Source organism: Chiloscyllium plagiosum, unplaced genomic scaffold (genome assembly GCF_037043375.1).
Source record: "Chiloscyllium plagiosum isolate Xiang-an unplaced genomic scaffold, Cpla_swu_hap1 HiC_scaffold_46, whole genome shotgun sequence".
NCBI lineage: Eukaryota > Metazoa > Chordata > Chondrichthyes > Orectolobiformes > Hemiscylliidae > Chiloscyllium > Chiloscyllium plagiosum.
In genome coordinates, this window is record NW_028270184.1 from 40,332,792 (window position 1) to 40,341,580 (window position 8,789).

The 8,789-nt window shown below is 41.4% G+C and overlaps 1 pseudogene; it reads right to left on the reverse strand.

The window, feature by feature from the left end:
- Positions 1 to 5,182: 5,182 nt before the first annotated feature.
- Positions 5,183 to 6,555, reverse strand: LOC148136327 (putative G protein-coupled receptor 139; annotated as a pseudogene).
- Between the last annotated feature and the right edge of the window lie 2,234 nt (positions 6,556 to 8,789).

Consider the following 8,789-nt stretch of genomic DNA (forward strand, 5'->3'; position numbering starts at 1 on the left):
TGCCATTCTTTGATGGGCTGAAAATGTACTGCTGGAAAAGCGCAGCAGGTCAGGCATCATCCAGGGAACAGGAGAATCGACATTTCGGGCATAAGCGCTTCTTCAGAAAACTCCAGGGAAGTGTCTTCCCTCGAGTGTCTTTGGGCGTATGCCCGAAACGTCGATTCCCCTGTTCCCTGGATGCTTCCTGACATGCTACGCTTTTCCAGCAACACATTTTCAGCTCTGATCTCAGCATCCGCAGCCCTCACTTTCTCCTCCATTCTTTGAGGGGCACTATTCACTCCCTAGTTACCCTTTTGTGCAGAATGTATTTGTAAAAACCCTTTGAATTCTCGTTAATTCTATTTGCTAAAGCTATCTCATGTCCCCTCATTCACCTCCTGCTGCATTTATACTCTTCTAAGGATTCACTCCATCTATCCTGTCTATACTTGACATGTGCTTCCTTCTTTTTCTCAACCAATTCATGTTAAAATTGTACAAGACGTTGGTTCTGCTGCATTTAGAACTGGGGACAATTCTGGTCGCCACATTACCAAAATAATGTGGACGCCTTGGAGAGTGTGCAGAGCAGGTTTAACGAGGATGTTGTCAGGTATAGAAGATGTTAGTTCTGAAGAGAGGTTGATTAGGTTAGGCTTATTTTCATTTGAAGAAAAGGAGCTTGAGGGGGGAACTGATTGAGGTTTACAAAATCATGAAGGGTACAGACAGGGTGGATAGAGACAATCTTTTTCCCAGAGTGAAGGATTCAATAACGAGACATCATGCTTTCAAGGTGTGAGGTGGAATGTTCAAGCGGGATACACGCGACAACTACATCAGACAGAGGGTGGTGGGAGTTTGGAGGGGGTTGCCAGCAGAAGTGGTTGAAGCAGGCACGGTAGATTCATTTAAGATGCGTCTGGACAGACACATAAGTAGTTGGTTAGCAGAGGGATATAGATGCTTAGGAATTGACTGACAAGTTTAGACAATACATTTGGCTGGGCTAAGGGACGAAGGGCCTGTTCCCGGGCTGCAAACAATTTTGTTCTTTCTTCTTCAACCCTCAATTACTTTAGTCATCCCATATTCACTCTACTACCAGCTTTTGCCTTCACCCTAACAAGAATGTACTTTCTCTGGATTCTTGTTATCTCAATTCGGAAGGCTTCCCCATTTCCAGCCATCCGTTTACCACTGAACATCTGCCCCCAATCAGCTTTTGAAAGTTCTTGCCTAATACTGTAAAATTTAGCCTCTCTCCAATTTAGAACTTCAACTTTTAGATCTGACCTATCCTTTTCTAACACTATTTTAAATCTAATAGAATTATGTTCGTTGGCCCTAAAGTGCTCTAGTAGGTACAACCACATAATGAAAGAGAAAAAAATATTGTACATACTTGACAAATTCCTCTCCATCTAAACCCTTAACACTATGGCAGTCCCAGTCTATGTTTGGAAAGTTAAAATCCGCTACCATAACCACCCTATTATTCTTGCAGAAAGCTGAGATCTCCTTACAAGTTTGTTTTTCAATTTCCCTCTGACTATTAGGGGGTATATAATACAATCCCAATAGGGTGATCATCCCTTTCTTATTTCTCAGTTCCACCCAAATTATTTCCCTGGATCTATTTCCGGGAAGATCCTCCCTCAGCACATCTGTAACGTTATCCATTATCAAAAACGCCACTTCCCCTCATCTCTTGCCTCCCTTTCTATCCTTCCTGTAACATTTATATCCTGGAACATTAAGCTGCCAGTCCTGCCCATTCGGGAGCCATGTCTCTGTAATTGCTGTGATCTCCCTGTCCTATATTACTTACCATGCCCTCAGTTCACCTTCCTTCCCTGTTAGGCCCTTGCATTGAAATAAATACAGTTTAATTTATTAGCCTACCTTGTCCAGGCCTGCCCTGACTGTTTGACTCACTTTTATTTTCAACTGTCCCAGTCTCAGATTGATCTCTTTGCTCACCATCTCCCTGGTCCCACTCCCCTCACCCCCCACCTTAATAGTTTAAGTCCTCATGAGTAGCTCCAGCAAATCTCCCTGCCAGTATATTAGTCCCCATCCAATTTAGGTGCAATCTGTACCTCTTGTATAGGCCATTTGTGTCTTCCTTCACATCTGATGTTCTGATTTCTATTTGCCTGATCAGGACTGCTCGATGAGGGATCATTAATTACAAGTGCTGGTACAAGGTGTCTTGATGAGAACTCCCTCCTGTAAAAATCCGTATTTGCATGAGGGCTTTTTGTTGTATTATGCTTTTAAGGTTACGTTTTAATTTTCTCTTGGTTAATTCATTTTCTGTATCCTTTTGGTGTGTGGCCATGGAACAGCGACTCATGTGTTTGGATGACCAAGTTCCCGTTGCCACCTGCATTGGATGATTGATTTTCATTTATTATGAGAACAAAACCTTGTTAACTTTGAAAATAGCACTCTTATGATAGTACACATTTGGCAACAGGTAACTTATTGACGACAGTTCAACGAGTAATGTGAGCACTATGATTGACTTGATTCTCGATTTGTTTTCGCCTGTTAGGATTTTACAAATTAAATAGCTGATAAATGAGATTTCATACTGTACAACTATTATGAGGATAAATCCTATCTTTACAAAATGGGCACCAATATCCAACAGTCATTATGTCGTTCACACTTTTCCTCCCCATTCTTTTCAAACTATGCTCGTAGTTGAATGAAGCAGTGAGTTCTCGTGGAGTCAAGAAACAGAGGACGAGAAGCAGAAGGGCTGAAACAAGGGATGAGAAACAGAGTCCAATAAACAAAGGGGCTGAAACAGAGGGCGATAAACAGATTGGCTGAAACAGAGCGGCTGAAACAGAGATTGTGAAACAGAGAGGCTGAAACAGAGAGCGAGAAACAGAGGGTCTGAAACAGAATGCGAGAAACAGAGGGCTGAAACAGAGGGCGAGAAAGAAAGGGGATGAAACAGAGGACGAGAAACAGAGGGGCTGAAAGAGAGAGGCTGAAATAGAGGGGCTGAAACAGGGGACGCGAAACAGAGGGACTGAAACAGAGAGCGAGAAACAGAGGGACTGAAACAGAGGGCGAGAAACAGAAGGGCTGAAACAGCGTGTCTTAAACAGAGGGGATGAAATAGAGTGCTGAAACAGAGGGCGAGAAACATAGGGAGTGAAACAGAGCGGCAGAAACTGAGGGCGAGAAAGAGAGGGTGGGAAACCGACGGCAAGAAACAGAGGGGCTGAAACAGAGAGCGGGAAACAAATGGACTGGAACAGAGGTGCTGAAACAGAGGACGAGAAACAGAGGGGCTGAAACAGAGGGGCTGAAATAGAGGGGCTGAAACAGAGGGCGAGAAACAGAGGGTGAGAAACAGAGGGACTACTGGACTCGTATAACTATGAGAAGAAAGATCATCTTCATAATGGAAGAAATATGCGAGCTGGCATTTTAGTAGAAGCACTTTATAAAATATCTGGAGACTGGATATGCAGGGACTTATCCACTGAAACATGGGAGGCTCTGACTTGACATTAAAGAGGTTTAGAAAATCATGATGCGTATGGATGAGGGGAATTATAAATTCATTTTCCCCAGCGTGGCGGAGCTCAAGAAAAGGGTGTATATTTTTAAGGTGAGAGGAGAAAGATTTTAAAAGAGACATTTTTTAATTTTAATTTACGCAGAGAATGGTTCGCTTGTGCAATGAACTTCAAGAGGAAGTGGTGGTTGCGGGTTTAGAACATACAACATAGAAAAGTACAACACAGAACAGGTCCTTTGGCCCACGGGTTTAGCTGCAACGTTAAAACACATTTGGAGAAGAAACAGAATTATATGGAGGGATATGAGCCAAGCAAAGGCAAGTGGGACTAGGTTAGTTCGGGATTATAGTTGGCATGATTGGTTGGACGAAAGGATCTGTTTCTCTGCTGCATGACTCTGTTACTCGATGAGTTATTAATGTGATCATGTTATAATGCTCTGAGAGCAAACGTTCATTGAGGATAGTATCTGCATGGAAAGACGTGCGAGAATAACTGGTACTGCTCTTCCTCCAGCACAAGACACTTCATTCACACATTTGGTATTCCCAAAACTTCATCAGTTAAAGAAGAAAGCACACCACAATTTCCATCGGGCAAAATGGAATGGACATTGAGTTTTGCCTTAGGCAGTGACTGAAAATTCATGACATTGAATCAAAAATGAAATATTGAGTTTAGTTTGGAAAATGCGAGGTATTACATTTTATAACTTAAAAAAACAAGCCTTTTTGAGAGCAATACAAAGGCCCATCGGATTTTCCACCATCTTACTGCGAGCTGGAGCTACGGTTCACTGTCTAAAATGCAATAGGATGTTTATGACTGAGATGATGAGAGAGATTTCATACACGGACTTTTGAAATGTCTGTCACAGAAATCGGTTGAGCTCAAATCAGTGAATACTTTCATGAAGTAGCAATGTGTATTTCTGTGGGCTATACGAATGAACAGACACCTGAAGAATATGGAAAAAAATGTACTGAGTTGAGTGGTCACTCTTATTTTTGATATCTCTACGAATATATTGTTCATATGTGTACTCATCGCTTAATGTATTAGGCAACGTACCTGTGCACACTGTCGGCTGATTGACAGAGGTTATTTGCTACACCGGTTCACGTATTTTTTTTCGTATCATGCAAAAATCAGGTCAGCAAGAATGGAAGTTTCCATTGTTTGATTTGTGCATGTTGAAAGTTGCCGAGGATGGCGTTTCAGTATGTAGTTATGTCGGAAAATCAAATGTCTTTCTTGCAAAATTAGCACAAAAATAGCCAGTTTCTGATTTTGAGGCAGTAACATCTTTGATTATTTTTTTCCCAGACAACAATAGACATGACGGCGATTTCAACCTGACACATCTGACGGTATCAGTAATAGATTCATATATTGGTGTAAAGTATCACAGCTCAAGACTTTTTTGTTAAACACTGACACTGAGTTTGAACATATCACCTTTTCAAGGACATGCAATTTGTACAATTCAACCAAAAATCGTACGAAGCAGAAATGATTGCACATGTCAAATTTCGTTTCGATAATCTAAGAAATACCTGCGTCAAACATGTTGTTTTTAACTGTCGGGGGATGAAGAGAACTCCATTGTGGAAAAGGAAATGAAATTAGGACTCAGCTACAAAATTCCCCTAAAATGCATTTCCCTTGTCCACATTTTTAAAAACACATTTGAGAATTTGTCTCAATAGCGATTTCACCACATTCTTCAGCTCCTCTCTGAATTTGTTCTGGTTTGCTGCATAAATACATAGGTTCAGGAAACAGCTCAACAACTTGAGAATATTTCCCGTTTCAGTTGCGATACATTCAGGTCGTTAAATTCACCTCGGTAATAATTAGGGTTTGACAGTCTGGTAATGACCAAAGTAGCGGAACATGTCAACCAAAGCAATATGAAACTGACAGATACTGAGAACAATAAAACGATCGACTTCCTCTGGTTCTCCATCTCTGTATTGCTTTGATTCTCCTTTCTGTGTCCATGGAGTTTAATCCGAGTTCTGTTCGCCATTAGAATACGGCGGATGGTTAAACAATTAAATGAGACAATTAAGATAAATGGAAGCCAAGCAACCCAAGTGCTGTAAACCCAGACAAACGCTATCCCTGGAGATGAAGCAAAGAAAGTTACGCTTGACTGGCATCCCCATTGGATTTTATTAAGGATTTGCTCTGACTCATATGCAAACAAAAGTGGAATATTTTTTAACAAGGTCAGGACCGAAATGGTTATTAATACCGCTGTTGCGGTTCTTTCTGTACAATATAGTGTTTTAAACTTCTGGCAGCAGATCACCACAAATCTGTCAAATGTGAAGGAAACGGTGAACCAAACAGTTAAATCGAGACTGGTAGCAGCTGTGTATATAATGAACTTGCAAACAGGTGTGTAGGAGAAGAAGGAAAGAGGAAAATGATAATGCAAAATGCGATATGCGATAACATCATGGATAATGACCAATAAATCCGATGTTGCCATGGCTACCAGATTGGCCGAGATGCATTTAGAAAGACCACAGTTTCCTCGTAAGATCATTAGAACAGTCATTGTGTTCGCTGAAAGAGAGACAGAGAAGGCCGGTAATATTGCAATGCACGTTTGAACTAGAGTAGAAGATACTTATTAAGAGGATTTAATACATTCTGAGTGATTTACAAAATAGGAAATTTACCGATAGTTTTAATGCTGTTGTCATTATTCTGTATGGTATTGTCAGACTATCGAATGATCAACGAAAGCCCTTTGCATGTGACACTTTTATGAGGGTTGTTAGTACATCAGCTATGCTCCAGATAAAGCAGAAAAGCCAAAGTGTTCAAACACTGCTTTTCACATTGTTATGTGAACACTGACAATGGGAAATATATGGTATGCAACATTAACTCGGATCAATTAAAATTAATTCGAAAGAAGCAAGTTGAATGGCTTACCTGGAAGACAAACAGCTGCAAGAAGTGGATAGTAAATCTCCTTCAATTGCAAAACCAGTGGTTTCCCCATTTCCGAAAATGAATGATTCTGCAGGCGTTGAAGTTCTGTGGCTGCAGTGTGACCAACATAAGGGAGAGGTAATCTGCATTTGTACATGCATCACATCTCCAGAGAGTCAATTATGTTAACTCATCGCTTACATAAGTTACAATCGTGTAGAATGTTTTATTTCCACAATACACTAAATAAAATAAGATCTGATCCTGTCATTCTAGACTTTTCTTTCATTCTCTTCTCGATGCGTTGGACCCCAAGTGTCATGTATTTAACTTACTTATGCATTTAAACAATTGTCCATTGCAAAAAAAAAAACAATGTATTGGGAATTATAGAATATAGAACACAGAACATTAAATCGCACTACAGGCCCTTTGGCGACACCCTGTCATATTAATCTGAAGCCCATCCCACCTACACTATTCCATGTACGTCCATTTGCCTGTCCAATGACGACTTGAATGCACTGAAACTGGGCGAATCTACTACCGATGCTGTAGTAGAATCTACTACCCTTACTACTCTCTGATTAAGAAACTGCCCCTGACATCTGTCTTGTAGCTATCTCCCCTCACTTTAAAGTTGTGCCCCCTCGTGTTTGCCGTCCCCACACTTCGAAAAAGGCTCTCCATGTCCACCCCATCTAACACTCAGATTATCTTGTATGTCTCTATTAAGTCACCTCTCAAACTTATTCTCTCCAAAGAAAACAGACTCAAGTCCCTCAGCCTTTCCTCGAAAGACATTCCTTCCATACCACACAACATCATAGTAAATCTCCTCTGCACCCTTTTCAAAGCTTTCACATCCTTCTTATAATGTGTTGACCAGAACTGTACACAATACTCCAAGTGTGGCCGTACCAGAGCTTTGTGCAGCCGCTGCAATATCTCCTGGTTCCGGAACTCAATCCCTCTATTAATAAATGCCAAAACACTGTAAGCCTTCTTTACAACCCTGTCAATCTGGGTGGCAACTTTCAGGGATCTGTGTACATGGACACCGAGATCTCTCTGCTCACCTGCACTCCCAAGAATCCTACCATTAGCCTCGTACATTGCATTCTGATTACTCCGGCCAAAGTGTATCACCTCGCACTTGTCCACATTAAACTCCATTTGTCACCTCTCAGCCCAGCTCTGCGTCCTATCTATGTCTCTCTGCAACCGACTCCATCCTTCATCACTATCCACAACTCCACCGACCTTAGTGTCGGCCGCAAATTTACTAACCCACCCTTCTCAGCCCTCATCCAGGTCATTTATAAAAATGACGAACAGCAGTGGACTCAACACCGACCCTTGCGGTACGCTGCTCGTAACTGGACACCAAGATGAACATGTTCTACTACAACCCTCTTTTTTCCTTCAGCAAGCTAATTCCTGCTGCAACCTGCTATGTCTCCCACAATTCCATTCCTCCGCATTTTATATAATATCCTACTGTGGGGGACCTTATCGAACGCCTTGCTGAAATATATATACACCACATCCACCGATTTACTCTCATCTACCTGCTTGGTCACTTTGACAAAAAAACTCAATAAGATTCGTTCGTCACGATATACCCTTCACAAAACCGTGCTGACTGTCCCTGATCAGAGTATTCTTTTCTAGATGGTTATAAGTCCTATCTGTTATGATCTTGTCCAACAGTTTACCAACAACTGAAGTGAGACTCACTGGTCTGTAATTACCAGAGTTGTCTCTACTACCCATTTTGAACAAGGGAACCACATTTGCTATCCTCCAGTCCTCAGGCACTATTCCTGTAGACAATGATGATTTGAAGATCAATGCCAAAGGCTCGGCAATCTTTTCCCTTGCTTCCCAGAGGATCCGCGGATATATCCCATCCGTGCCAGTGGACTTGTCTATTTTCGTACTCTGCAGTAGTCCTAATCCCTCTTGCTTGTGAAACTCAATCTCTTCTAGTCTAGATATAAGTATCTCTGTATCTTCCTCGCCAACATTTTCGTTTTCTTTAGTGAACATTGTTGAAAAATATTTATTTAGTGCTTCCCCTATCTCCTCTGACTCCACACACAACTTCGCACTATTATCCTTGATTGGGCCTAGTTTAACTCTCGTCATTCTTTTATTCCTGATATATGTATGGAAAGCCTTAGCGTTAATCCTGATCCTATCCACCAGCAACTTCTCCTGTCCCCTCCTAGCTCTTCTGAGCTCTCTTTTTAGGTCTTTTCTGACTTCCTTGTAACCCTCAAGCGCCCTAACTGAATTTTC